This window comes from Syngnathus floridae, chromosome 15 (assembly GCF_059516105.1).
Source record: "Syngnathus floridae isolate MCC-2025c chromosome 15, RoL_Sflo_1.0, whole genome shotgun sequence".
Taxonomy (NCBI): domain Eukaryota; kingdom Metazoa; phylum Chordata; class Actinopteri; order Syngnathiformes; family Syngnathidae; genus Syngnathus; species Syngnathus floridae.
The window spans coordinates 3748041-3763664 of record NC_142427.1 but is presented as its reverse complement, the minus strand read 5'-3'; positions in this window follow the sequence as shown (position 1 = coordinate 3763664).

Below are 15624 nucleotides of genomic sequence, written 5' to 3'. Positions count from 1 at the left end.
GGGAAAGTAATGAGGATGAACTTTTAAACTTTATTGTAATTAAAATGAGGATTGATTGATTGATTATTGATCCCGGGGGTGGGGAAATTCAGGCCCCAGCAGTATTCATACCACAGAGCGGGTATATAAAAGACACACAGATGGCATGAGCGCAACTCAATTGGCTCTTATAAGGCTGTCACACAACAGCGCCACAAAGAAAGCCAGTAAGTGCGAAAGTTAAAAGCCATCAAAGCAAAGAAACAAGACAAAGGAAAAAAAAGTAACAGTGGCCAACCAGCCCCCCCCTAACACCAAAGAACACCCCAAAACACACAAAATAGCCTCCATGGGGTCCATAAACAGGTTTAAGGGCAGCCAAGTTCAACGGCGCCCAATGGACCGTGGTCGTGAATCGGTAAAACATCACAAAACAGGCAAACGTGTGAACAGCGTCCTGGGCACCCAGTCGGGGCACGTGCAGATGGTCATCATGGGGCTGGCACGGCGAAGATTGTTGGTTCCGACGAGCACAAGGGAACGTACTCCCCACAGGGATAGTGGCTGCGAGGTCAAGGCGAGGGACCCGGTCAGCAACGGCCGGAAGAGCAGGAAGCCGTCGTAGAGTCACAGCGGTCCCGACCGATGTGCGCAGCCATCCCGGACACAGGGAAAAAAGATATCCGATCCGAAGCGATCTGTACGCGCTGGGGTGCGGTAGAAGGCACCAGCATTGCTGAATGGACAAATAGAAAAAAAGAAAAAGGACAAAAGAAGGAAATAGAGGAAAAGAGAGAACACTGCTGGGAGGCTGCCACTCATCGCGGCGCCATACCAAAAAAAAAAAAAAAAAAAATCTATCTATCACAAGACGAAATTGTGTTGTTGGTGTCAAGCTATTTCTCCTCTGAATGGATTGAAGAGTCCAAGCTGTGTTTTGTTACTGTGGAGAAAGGTCACTCCGTAACGTTTAAACACTCAACTTTATTACAGCTTCTTAGTCGCAACTCCGTAGATGTACTCTCGCACTCCACTCTCACTTTCTGGTCCGTACTCTCGTCACGTGACCCGCTTGACCGGGCATAGCAATATGCCACATCTCCCTCAACAAGATATTGATATACAATATAGTAAATATGTATATACGTTTTTTTTTCACAACAGCATGAACAGATTCAACATGTACACTAAACAAGTGTGCATTCAACCAGAACATATTCTTCATCCATCCATCTTCATCCGAATCATCCATCCGTCCATCCGTTTTCTATACCGCTTGTCGCGGGCGTGCTGGAGCCTATCCCAGCAGTCAAACAAAAATAGTCAACCCTGAACAGAGCGGTTTCACATCTGTTCAATTAACCTTTGTGGAGCTTTAATAACTCTCCCAGTCCTTCTTAACCCACTGGGTTCAACACTCTGTACTGGAGAAAACTCAGATTCCTCAGCAGACAGGGCCGCTGAGGTCTCTGGGGGACTGCTTTCGCCCGCTTGACGCATTTCCGGCTCCATTTGAGGGACGTGCAGTAAATGTCTCCTATTACTCCTGTAAGTAACCCCTTCAGGAGTCATGACATCATATGACCTGGGCGCTACATTGTCCACCACCCGTGCCTCAACATTCCAACCTTTCCCGTCATGCATCGTAACGTTATCCAAATGGCGCAGACATTCCAGTTCCCGAGACCCTCTGTCGTACAGTCGTTTTTGCTCACGCTTTTGTTTCCTCCTTGCAAGTAACACACCGTCGTCAGCCTGGCACGTTTCGGGCTCCACCAGCACAGGCAATCTCGTCCTCAATCTCCTGTTGAACATCAGCTCTGCGGGAGACCGTCCGTGTTTCAGGGGAGCATCCCTGTAATTGAGCAGAGCGAGGTATGGGTCAGAGCTAGAGTCCAACGCTTTCTTAATCAGGCGTTTGACAATCGTGATGCCGTTCTCCACCAATCCGTTAGACTGTGGGTATAAAGGACTAGAGGTGATGTGCTTAAATCCATATAACTCGGCGAAGTCCCTGAAATGCCGGCAGTGAAACCGAGGTCCGTTGTCTGTTCGTACTATTGATGGGATCCCGTGACATGCGAAGAATGACTTGATGTGGGTCATCACTGTATTTGCTGAGGTGTCCTTTAATATTGCAATTTCAGGGAAATGAGAATAATAGTCCATCAGTAGCACATAGTCCTTGCCATGCAAGTTGAAGAGATCAATTCCCACTTTACTCCAAGGATCTCTGTTAGGGTTTTTCAGATTATCCTTATCGTATGATTATGTTGGAATGCAACCGGTAATGAATAAGATAACTTGTCCCATCCTACACAAGGTCGTAAAACACCCCCTGATATGTTTTGACTAGAGCACAAGGGCTTCCTATTCAGCCTACTCTTACCCCCACTCTGTTTCTCTTAATAAATATGCCCTTGCAGGAGGGAGAGTTTTAGACTTCACTCCTTCAACGTGTGAGCTCTCCACCTGCAGGTGTCTAAAAGGACTTGCTTGTCTCTCGTGTGGTTCTTGCAAAATAAATTGGAGTGAGCAAATCTCTAACAATCTCTAATTTCACTCTCCTCAATCCACATCTTTCTGTTGTTTAGTCCTATATTTCAGACAGATTTCACATGATCTCACCGTCTTCTATCGCACTGCTCATCTTGGGCCAGTATAGTACCGCTTTTGTCCGTCTTTTACATTTTTCCATGCCCAAGTGGCCCTCATGAATCTATTTTAGCATGTCTATCTGTAGCACCTTGGGGACTGCAGGAAATGGGGTCAAAATACAAAAAGTCCTGCCTAGCTACAAAAACAGATATGCTCAAACCTCATTGAATAAAGTACATAAGCAGACAAGTATATTCACATATTAAATAAATAAAAGAAACATTTTAAGCATATAATTATACCTACACACCAAATCAATAAAGAAGACATAACTAGACATTTTTGATAAGTGGTGATGAGAAAGGTTTTTATAACTTTATGATCTGATATATTTCTGAGCACTTTGAAATTACAAATGACTTTTGATATATTGCCTAAATAGCTTAATGACCCTTAAGGAACTGTGTAATGCATGCCTGATGTTTTTTCTCTGAATCATGGACACGACCAGAGTCGCCTTGACCGTTCAGTACTTGATTGTATCTTATGTTTTGACTAATGCTAGACGCCAGTTTTTGATTACTACTGAACACTCTGCACAGAGGGAAATAGTTTGCCTAACAAAGAAAAGATACGGTTGGAAGCATGATTAAACTAAGAATAAGCAAAGGCACGATGTATCAAAAGAACAGCAATAGATTAATGATGTCATAGCCAAAAGCTGACATAATTTCGTACAAAATGACAAAATTAAAAGAATCCAGCAGTACGACAGTGTATGTCTAAGATTGGAGAAGAATGTTCACAGGAAGGTCACGTGGAGATAAAACCAGCAGGTGCCAGAAGGAGCCACCCAAAGACTCGGCCAAAGATGATCGCCAAGGCCGAAAGACGGGATGGAAGACAACAGCCCCCCTCCACACACACACACCAACAGCCCCCCACCTCCACACCGAATCGCCCATAATCAGCACCACTCCCATGCAAGCAGACTCTGCTTCGAACTTGCCCCACCCCGAAAACTCATCGCCCATCAATCCCGGCCCACAATGTGCTACTGAATATAAAACTGATCTAACAACCTTGGTCTTTGGCTTTTCTGAATGGAAACTTTCCGCTCTTGAAGGGCCCAGCGCTGTATTGTACTTTCCTGAAAACAGAGCTTTTTGAACAAGAATTGTGATAGAACTCAACCAATCTGTGTAAGTCTAATTTCTGCTTCAGTGTCTTTGCATTTTCCTAAATCTGAAGAAATCAAACGAGCACGCAGTGAGTAAATTGGATAACAGGTGATTTGGCAAAGGCTTTTGCCGTGAGGCGCAGATAACGCGCTCCCTAAATTGTGGACAGAATCCAGCAGGACCACTATTCTAGATCCTCTCAGTACCACCCTATCTATAATCAACAACTCGTCAACGAAATTACCATATGGAGCCGGTAAAGTGTTTGGCGACCACCCACTTTTTATGGCCCTCATGAGTTTCTGAAGGACTTCATCTTTAGCAGTTGCTACAGCCAAACTTGCCCACATTGTACCAGACACTGGGCAGCTCTTTCTTACAAGGTTCACATGCACAGTTTCATTTTTATCATGCTGGATGTTAGGTTCTGTACTATCATACGCCTGAGACAGTGTATCAGCCACTAGCAGTTGTTTTCCTGGTCTGTATTCTAGCTTCAGGTCGTATTTCTGCATACTCAAAAACAGCCTTTGGACCTTGGGGGCCGTGTATGCTAGACCCTTTTTAGCAATGGTGACAAGTGGTTTGTCATCAGTCTTTGCCTACACTGTTCTACCATATATGTAAACATGGAACTTCTCACATGCATAGGACAGGGCCAGCGCTTCTTTTACGATCTGCGCATAATTACATTCGGCCCCTGTGAGCGCTCTGGAGGCATATGCCACAGGTCTCCATCTGTTTCCATATTCCTGAAGTAGAACTGCCCCTAACCCTGATTTAGAAGCATCTGCCAAGATTTCTGTCTTGCGCCTTTCGTCATAAAACCTTAACACAGGGGCCTGTACGATTAATTGTTGTAGTTCCTCAAACTCCTTTTGATGATTATTATTCCAACACCATTCTGTGGTTTTGCATAGCAAGCCTCTCATCTGGGCTGTATGTAATGACAGGTTAGGTACAAATCTACCAACATAGTTTACCATGCCCAGAAAGCGTTGCACAGCCTCTTTATCTGTAGGTGGTGGCATGTTCTTGATGGCGGTTATCCTACTCTGACTGACCTGGAGTCCCTCTGCTGTTAACACTTCACCTAAATATGTGATTTTTGTTTTTCTGAATTCACATTTTTTTGCATTTAGCTTCAACCCATGTGACCGGGCAGCTTCTAAAGCTTGAGTTAGCCTGGCATCATGTTCTTCAATAGTGGATCCACTAATCCAGGGGTGGGCAATTCCGGTCCTCGAGGGCTGGTGTCCTGCATGTTTTCTATGTCACCCTGTTGCAACGCACCTGATTCAAATGGTCAGAAAATTAGCAAGGTCTGCAGAAGATCCTGATCATTTGAAGCAGGTGTGTTGCAGCAGGGAGACCTATAAAACATGCAGGGCACTGGCCCTCGAGGGCCGGAATTGCCCTAGACCTTAGCGCCAGGCACCCTGTCAAATATTTGCTGTATAGTTCTGTGGAAGACTTCAGGTGCGGATGTTAGACCAAAAGGCAGTCTCTTAAAGGAGTAGCGCCCGAGCGGAGTGTTAGAAGTACAAATCCTGGCGCTTTCCTTGTCCAGGCAGACTTGCCAAAACCCGGAGGAAGCATCTAACTGAGAAATATTTTGCTCCCGTTAGTTCTCCAAAAATCTCTTCCCTTGTTGGAAGTGCTCCCTTTTAACACTTTTGTTAACTTCTTTTAGGTCGATACACAACCTTAGCGGTTTGTCAGGTCTTTCCACAATTACCAGTGAGTGGACCCATTCGGTGGGTTCTTCAACCCTTTCAATGATAGAGTTCTTCCAGCCGCTGCAATTCTACTTTGAGTTTATCCCTTATGGCTAGCAGTACTTTACGAGGCGGGTGAATTATTAGTTTGTAGTTGTCTTCCAACTGTATTTTGTGTATCATCTGGAGTTTTCCTATTCCTTGAAATATGTTGGCATATTCATCCTCTATGGGATACACAGACTTTTGGTTGTCAACAGTGTGTACCCTTTTTGCTAGTCCCAACAGGATGCTTGCTTTTAAGCCTTGAAGTGATGAATTCTTCTTGCTCTTTACAATAACAAACTCCAGTTCATGGACTTTTTTGCCATCCCTCAACATCATCTTACATTTACCCATGTGCGGAATTATTTCCCCAGTGCATGCCCTCAGTCTCAATTTAGTCTTTGTCATCTATGAGGGGCTTTACCTTCAAGTTGGGCAGTTCAGTCTCCATGATGATGTTCGCTTGAGCTCCTGTGTCCACCTTGAATGTGATGTCCGCTCCATTCATGTTGTATGTCGCAGTCCACTCCTTGTCATCAGACTGCGATACGTTGATAGATCCCACAAAGAGCTTTTCTGCATCCTTGTCGTCAGAACCAATTCGCCGGTGGGTTCCTGCTGCCCCATCTGCGACCAAAACGGCACGCCCGCCGAGCCACTTGCACACGCCACGAAAATACGCCGACACGAGGTAGCCTTAGCTTTAGCTCCATGAGACGCGACGACAGCGAATCCTCGTCCCGCGACTCACAACATCGAAGGCAAGGTCCGTGCGCTCCTGGTATCATGTGTTGTTTTGTTGCTGTGAAGAAAGGTCACTCCGTAACGTTTAAACACTCAACTTTATTACAGCTTTTTAATCGCAACTCCGTAGTTGTATTCTCGCACTCCACCCTCGCTTCCTGGTCCGTACTCTCGTCACGTGACCCGCTTGACCGGTCATAACCCACACAAGCGTGTACGGTTTGAAATGTGCACAACCTCAAACCACTGCGTCAGGCATAAAGGCCCCCAAAAGGACACAAATAATATCAAAGACTATAAACAGATTCTTTTGTTCAGACAATACAAATTTTAGATGTTACCTGCTGACAGTTTCGACTGCTACTCCAGTCTTCTTCAGAGGTAACATCTAAAAATATTTATTGTCTGAACAAAAGAATCTGTTTATAGTATTACAAAGTGTTAGGTTACGGATTCTAGTTATTGATCTGACTCCAAATTGCGATCAACACTTAACACATAAATTGCTATGTCCTAATCCACACACTGGCGCACCTAACAATTTTGCGAGTTCGTTCTGTCAAAGAGAAGACCAGTAGATCAATCAGACCAAATTTACCAATTGTTTATTCCTGACAAAGCGCACTAATACAGGCCTGGGTCCCGGGTCCCTCACACTAAAACTCGTGCGTTTTTGTGACCACCAAAAGACGACACATTCTTCCATGTTATGGCAACAGATCCAATATCTGTGTCATTCCATAGACACTTGTAGTAAAGGACGCGTGCGAACCGTGAATTTAACAAAAGGGTCTTTATCTATAAAAAATATACATACAAAAATTACGATAAATCAGTTTTACAATTCCCTTTTCTTTCTTTCCAAAAAATATACAGTATATACTATGTACACGATCTACACGGTCAAAAACTGTTTTTTTCCGTGTCTACGTAATCCAACTGTCAAAACGTTCCCTTAAAGGCTTGTTCTAATGCAATACAACCTGACAGGAAGTAAACCTTTCAAAATAAAACAAAATTTCACAATAAAAATGTCTAAACAAATGTCAATCGTCTTAACTCAATTTTACAAAATAAAAACAAACCACAATACAATTAACTTAAACATTCCCTACTTATGGCTCTAACATTCCGGCCCCTAATTGTATAGGCAGGATGCATAACAATTACACCTCAAAAAGAGCCATATAGTTATTAACCTAACAAAATCTATCAAGCTTTTGCCTGTGAGTCAACTAACAGTCTTTTCCTGCCTCATTCTGCCTCCTGTAACAAACAGAGTTTACTTATAGGTCTATCCAACAAACTAGACTTGGTTTGAACTTGAACTCGTCGCACAATTCCTCTGGAGTCCGGGAAGGTCTTTTGGATTCTTCCAGTCAACCAAGTATTCCTTGGGGCTGAATTGTCAACAATGAGAACAAGATCTCCAGCGACAAAATTTCTTCTTTGAGTCCGCCATCTCTGTCTCTCTTGTAGCAATGGAAGATATTCCTTTGTCCATCTTGACCAAAACAGATCGGCCATGTATTGTGTCTGTCTCCATCTTCGACGCGAGTATGTATCATCACTGTTAAATAAGCCTGGAGGAAGGATCGGCTGCTTCTTTAACAACAGAAGATGGTTTGGGGTCAAAACCTCCAAGTCATTTGGATCATCTGATGCAGCAGTCAAAGGACGCTCATTTATGACTGCTTCCACTTCACATAATAGTGTGTGAAGGCCATCATCATCTAATGTTTGTTGCCTCAACACAGAGTTCAACACCTTCCTGACGGTACGAATCTGTCTTTCCCATATTCCACCTTGATGGGAGGCGGTTGGTGTGTTGAAGGTCCATGCAATACCTTTTGACATCAGATCCTCTCTTATTTTAGAATGATCAAGCTCAGCCATGGCTTCTCTAAGTTCTTTTTCGGCACCAATGAAATTAGTGCCATTATCTGAGTGCAGGGTAGAAACTTGACCTCTTCTACATATAAACCTTCTGATGGCATTTATGCATGATGAGGTGTCCAATGAGTGAGCAACCTCTATGTGTACTGCTCTAAGTGCAAAGCATGTAAACAGAACGCCATAGCGCTTCACTATGCTGCGTCCTCTCTTTACACCAAAAGGTCCAAAATAGTCTACTCCCACATGAGTGAACGGAGGTTTATCTGGGAGTACACGTTCCTCCAATAAGTCTGCCATCTTTTGGACTGCAGGCCTTGCATGTATTTTCCTGCATGTGATGCATTTGGATATTGTTGTGCGGGCAGCTCTGTTCAGTCCTGGTATCCAGTATTGCTGTCTGACCTTTGCAACCAGCTGGTTCCTTCCGCAGTGACCATTATGTCGATGAACCTGTTGCAGAATCAGCTTAGCAATGTGATGTTCTTTGTGCAACACAGTTGGGCATCTTGCTTCTTCTGGCATGGCTGATTTGTTCAATCGACCTCCAACTTTGATGATGCCATTGTGCAGAAAAGGATCCAATTTGGAAAGCGGATGTGACCTCTTTATATGTGAATCACTACTTAAGAGTGCAGACAACTCTTCTGAAAACATCTCTCTTTGACTGTGACGTATTAGCACAACATTTGCATCTTCCAAGTCCTGAACAGACAAAGGTTTTCCTTTCACTGACTTTCTCAGTCTCATCATTTCTTCATGCACTTTCTGGTATTGCTTCAATGAGTCTGTCTCTTTCAGGGAAATAACCTCTTTACATTCTCTTCTCTTCTCAACAAGGTAGTGAAGCAGATCCTTCATGCGTAGCATCCATGCAACAGCCTTTTTCAGCTTGTGCCAGTCAGAGTAGTATTCCACCAGTCTCTTCATGGGTGTAATTTCAGTCATGGTCAAGAGACTGACCAGCGCTGTCTTCTTGATCTCACTGTCCTCATTCATGGTGCTTGGTATGTCAGGTCTGGTTGGCCACTCAAACTCCTCTTGATAAAGAAAATGTGGACCACAAATCCAGTTGTGGTTCTGGATAAGAGTGGTAAATTTTGTACCACGTGAAGCCGTATCTGCTGGATTAAGTGAACTATTCACATATCTCCATTGAGATGGTGAAGTAGCTTCCCTTATGAATGCAACCCGGTTGGCCACAAAAGTCTTGAAACGTGAAGCATCATTCTGTATGTACCTAAGTACAGTCAGGCTGTCTGTCCAAAAAACAGAAGCTCCAAGGGGGGTCTCCAGCTCCTGCTTTAACAGTCTGTCGACTTTCACTGCTATGACTGCAGCAGTCAGTTCCATCCTAGGGACTGTTATTTTCTTCAGTGGGGCAACTCTGGATTTAGCCATGAGCAATCCGCAGCTCCTCCGTCCATCTTCATTGATCAGCAATAGGTATGTAGCAGTACCATAACCAATATCACTTGCATCCGAGAAATGGTGCAGCTCTGCTTTAGATGTGGGACAGAAATCATCTGGTTTCATACATCTCTTTATGTGGAAGCTGGAAAGTTCCTCGAGTTCTGAAATCCACTGCATCCATCTTTGCAAATCTCCTTCTCCAACATCCTCGTCCCAGCTCAATTTTCTTTGACAGAGTTCCCTCAAAATCATCTTGGCAGGAAGAATACATGGGGAAATTAAACCCAGAGGATCATAAACTGAGTTAACAACTGAAAGAATTCCTCTCCTTGTGGCAGGTTTTCTTGGTACGTTCACCTTAAATGTGAAAGTGTCCGACTCTGTACACCAGTGTATTCCCAGAGCTCTTTCGGTAGGCAGAGTGTCTTTGTTCAAGTCTAAATCCTTCATCTTTGCAGCTCTTTCATTTTCAGGAATACATGACAGAACCTTTCTGCTGTTACTGACCCATTTTGTCAAGTTGAATCCACCCTGCAAGCATAGAGCTTTCAGAGATTGTGAAAGTGCTATTGCTTGGTCCTCTGAAGCCACCGCTGCCAAACAGTCGTCCATGTAAAACTTCCTCTTGATTGCTTTAGAGGCTTCAGCTGTTGTCTCATCTTCTTTGTATTCGGCTGTCTTTCTTAAGGCAAAACTAGCACAACTTGGAGACGAAGTGGCTCCAAAAATATGTACTGTCATTCTATACTCCTCCAGTTTTCCGTTCAAATCTCCATCAGGCCACCATAAAAAACGCAGAAAATCAGAGTCCTTTGAGGGTACCCTGACTTGGTAAAACATTGCCTCTATGTCAGCCATCAATGCAACCTTCTCCTCTCTAAACCTTGTCAAAACTCCAATCAAGGTATTTGTGAGGTCTGGGCCTTGGAGTAACTGGTTATTCAGTGAAACTCCCTGATATGTTGCATTGCAGTCAAAAACAACTCTGATTTTCTTCTTCCTTGGGTGATACACCCCGTGATGTGGGATGTACCACACTTCTCCATCGTTGCACTGACTGTTTGCAGGCACCCTTTCAGCGTAACCCTTTGCTATGATGTCATCCATGAAGACTTTATAGTCAGCATGAAAATCAGGGTTTTTTACAAGTTTCTTCTTGAGATTGACGGCTCTCTGCTCAACTAGACTGCGATTATTGGGCATCTTCTGAGGCTTGTTCTTAAATGGGAGACTTATACAGTAATGTCCGTCGAAGAACTGACAAGACTGTTCCACATCCTTCATGAACTGTTGATCATCTTGTGACATCTCTGTTTTGTCTTCACAGCTACGCTCTGTGAAATCCAAATTATATTGCTGTATCAGCAATTCCTCAAGGTTTGCCACTGATATTCTGTTCGCAGTTAACCTCGGTAACTCATTCTCACACTGTTGAACGTCCTCTTCCCCCTTTACAGGACCATTGACAATCCATCCAATGGACGTTTTCACTGCGTATGGACCATCTCCTTGGCTATTGATGACCTTCCATGGTTCTATTGCTTTGTGAGCATTAGAACCAACTAACAGGCCAATTTCTGCCTTGATACTTGGAAGGTTCACCTCATCCAAATATGTCCACTTCCGGAGGTCTTTCTGATCAGGAATGTTCGCCTTTTTGACAGGAATTTCATGTTGAGTGAACACTGAAGGTAGATCAATGTATTTTTCCTCTTCAAATCCACTGACTTCCAGTTCTGACAGGATGTGACTACGGACAAGCTTCTCCTGTCCCATAGTTCGGAGCAAAATGTCCGTCTTTCTGCCTCTTAAGTTCAGTGTTCTCATGATCTTCTCTGTGCAAAACGTCGCCGAACTGCCAGGATCTATGAAGGCGTATGTCTCAATTATCTGTGTGCCTTTCTTGGACTTGAGCTTTACTGGAACAATGGCCAAAATTTCTTCGTTGCTCCCGGCCCCAGTATATCCACACATCTCCTGGCTTACAGCACTAGTGGTCTGAGGTTCAGAAGTGGCGTTTCTTTCATTTTTCGGTGATGTCTTTTCTTCACGTTGTACATGTAGGATGCTTGGATGTTTCCGTGAACATAACTGACATGTCAGTCTTCTTGAACAATCTTTACTCAAATGACCTTGAACCAGGCATCCAAAACACAAACCTTTGAATTTCAAATATTCAATCTTGTCCTTGTGTGCTAGCTTCTGGAACTTTTCACAGTTCCCAAGTCCGTGATTTTTGTCACAGTACAAACAGTTATTCTGAGCTAGTTTGCCGTTATCAGTCTTTGTGACTTGGTTTGACTGTGAAAATTCCTGCTTTTCTGTGTCAACACTTGTAGCAAAACTGCTACTTCTTGGTGTACTTTCCTTTGCTCTCTTCACAAAACTGCTCTTTTCTTTTTGTTTTGTAGATAGACTGACTTCCTGTAGATCACCAAACAATGGATCTGAGACGATCTTTGTTTGTCTGTCAATGTAATCTACCAGATCTGTGAACCTTGCTCTTCTTCCTTTATTCTCCTGCATTTCAAATGCCACATTACGCCATCGCTCCCTCATCTTGTATGGCAATTTGGACAGAATGACTCTCATGTTTGTTGGGTTGTCCATTTCTTCCATGTAGTCAACATCTTGCATCGTGTTTCGGCAACCAATCAGGAAGAGAGAATAAGCGTTTAAGCTCTTAACCTCATCTGTCTTTATTTGTGGCCATTTTAAAGCCTTGTCGATGTAAGCCATGGCTATTTTTAAATTATCGCCATATTGCTTATGAAGCAGTTGTCTGGCTTCTCTGTAACCTTTCTCTGGGGTCATGTGTTCACAGCTTCTCACCAGATCTTGTGGCTCTCCACGTGTATATTGCTCCAGAAAGAAGAGTTTATCTTTCTCATTTTGTGTCTTATTGTCAATAGCATTGTCAAATGCTCTGAGAAAAGATTTATACTTGAGTGGATCACCTGAGAACACAGGAATATCTCTCTTGGGCAGCAGTGATAGGCTTTGCTGCTTGACCAACATTTCAGTGATTAGGTTTTGATGATGCATCACCTCATAAATCCTGTCACCTGTAGATGTGGGCTCCTGAGGACGTATAGGTGTGGCTCCATCTGAGTGATCCGGATGACACAAATATGCATGAGATGAATGTTTTGTGATACTAGCAGACACATCATACATCGGATGATCTTCCTTCTCTTCAGCATCTGCTGTCATCTGAGCCTGGACTTCAAGTACAGGTTGGGATCTTGGAAGACTTGCCAAAGGTTGTTCCAGCCTGTATTTCACATATTCATTCATTGCATCTTGGGGATCCTCGTGGTTCTGGAAAACTTTGAGCTTAGCAGTAGAGGCTGCTATTGCAGTTTCAATCTCTAGCTCCTCCAACTCAGCCTTCAACTTTGCTTCCTGCAGTTGAATTGCCTTCTTCTTTTTTAGCGATTCAGCTCGTGCTAGAAGAGCTGCTCTTTTAGCCTCCTCTTTCATGCGAGCCACTGAACTCGTGTTTGACACAACTGAAGAACTTTCAGTCCTGGAACTCAATCTGCTCCTACTTCTTTGACGACGAAGATCCGCTATTACAGAAATACTGTCATATGGAGCAACCTCCTCTTCATTGTGAACACTTCTTTTACGTTCTTGAATCCAACCTTCAGTCTCATGCAAAAACTGCTTAATAGTAGCTGCCTTTGGCTCGTACCAGTCACGCTGATCTGTGTCAGCTTCATCTGCAGGTAACATCTGTACAATATTGTTGTTTAGCAGTATGAACTCTTCATGCAGCTTGTAAAAACTTTGAAGTGTTTCTGACTCCATTTTATCAACATGCTCTTCATTATTCTTCATGTTGTCCATTTCCTTCATTTTAGCCGTAATATGAGCCATTTTTGCCCTTCTTTGTCCGATAAGCCTTTGGAGTTTCTCCTCGAGTGCCTTTTGTGTGTACTTTGGCTCCCTCTTGTGGTCACTCGCCTGCATTGCGTCCGATGCGGCAACAAACGATCGTTTCTCCTCCATGTTTTAATTGCAGCAATATCCAACAGGCTTTTTCAACAAACGATCAAAAAGGGCTTTTATAGTCCATGAACGTAACAGTATTCTTCTACTTTAATGTCTTCTTAACTTGCAAAACGACTCATTAAGTGTGAATAGGCGCTCCATCCGTTAGCATAGTTAGCTTCGCCATTAGCATGTTAGCAGGTCAGCTACTCACGGTGATACTATGGCTCTCATCCTCTCGTCTTCCAAAAGCTTCCTCTCATTCGTCTCCTTCTTTCTTGAATGTCCTTTTAAAAGTTTTTGAAAGTTTTTGACTAATGTTATGGCAACAGATCCAATATCTGTGTCATTCCATAGACACTTGTAGTAAAGGACGCGTGCGAACCGTGAATTTAACAAAAGGGTCTTTATCTATAAAAAATATACATACAAAAATTACGATAAATCAGTTTTACAATTCCCTTTTCTTTCTTTCCAAAAAATATACAGTATATACTATGTACACGATCTACACGGTCAAAAACTGTTTTTTTCCGTGTCTACGTAATCCAACTGTCAAAACGTTCCCTTAAAGGCTTGTTCTAATGCAATACAACCTGACAGGAAGTAAACCTTTCAAAATAAAACAAAATTTCACAATAAAAATGCCTAAACAAATGTCAATCGTCTTAACTCAATTTTACAAAATAAAAACAAACCACAATACAATTAACTTAAACATTCCCTACTTATGGCTCTAACATTCCAGGTTGCCCAGTTTTAAAGAAACACAATATGAGTATTAAAGCATGCAAAATATTGTGAGATGATTGGTCGATGGCCATCTCCTCCCCGGTCCAGGTGTCGCTGAGGTCAGACGGTTGGGTTTTCCCCTCGAAGCCCGGTCTCATAGACGTGCTGTTGTTCTCGTTCCTTCACCGACCTTGAGGTGGTCTCCTCCGGTACTCCCTATCCGGGCCTATTCCACAACACTTCGAAGAAAACAAGTTCATGCAGTTTGCCTGCACATTCCTCGGCCCCCACCAATCCACACGAGCACTCCAATACTAGATATTAATATGATTATAAGTTTAACACAACCTTAAAAATATGTTGGCAAACTCCCAAAAGCACATTTCCCTTTAAAAGACATGATTAATCTCATCGAAATATCAAAGACTGTCTAAAGGTGCTTAATGAATGTGGAGAGAAGATTCCCAGGTTCGCATCACACTACTTGGATGTACTACCACCTGTTGGATTTGGCAGTACGGATGCGTCAGGTCTACTCAGCCAACTGGAGCAGTTGAGCAGAGAAATCTCAAGTCTGAGAGCAACGAGTGTGAATGAAAATCTTGGTGTAACTACTGCGGTTTTGATTTGCCAATTGACAGCTATTGAGAGCCGCTGTGGTCCACTTGAGCAGACGGGCAGAGCGGTTGCACCTGCGCAGGCGGAAACACCAGCGGCGCCAACACCCAAGCCCCAGGGTGAGGGTAAGGACACACTGCCCGGTAGTATGGAGCACCGTTATGACGAAAGCTGCTTGAAGGCGCTCGAGGCCTTCAAATGCAGTCACGCAGCTCGACGGCGGAGGAGTGGATGCTCATCCCAAAAGAGAACACCGACGAAATGTCGGAATACCGTAATTTCCGGACTATAAGCCGCACCGGACTATAAACCGCACCAGCTAAAATTCGGGGATATTTTAGTTTTTTTCTTACATAGGCTGCACCGGACTATAAGCCGCATGTGCACACGAGTTTTTTACAAAGAAAGACCATAAATCCATAAATACGCCGCGCCGCCATTTAAGCCTCAGGTTTCAAAGTAACCTTCTGAATAAAATGCATTAAAAGTTCACATTCATTACAACTTTTTTTTAGTGAGCAAAATGTCAGAAGAATTGAATTTAAATGCTGATTGATTGGGTTTTAATACAATGCAGCGCCACTGGTTTGTGTAATCTCTGAGTCACATGGCAGAGTAAGAGAAAGGGTTTAGAGCCCTTTGACGCAGGTCACCTAGCGTGCATTCCTACTAAAGCTCATAATAGTCACAAGCAACGTAGCCAGAAT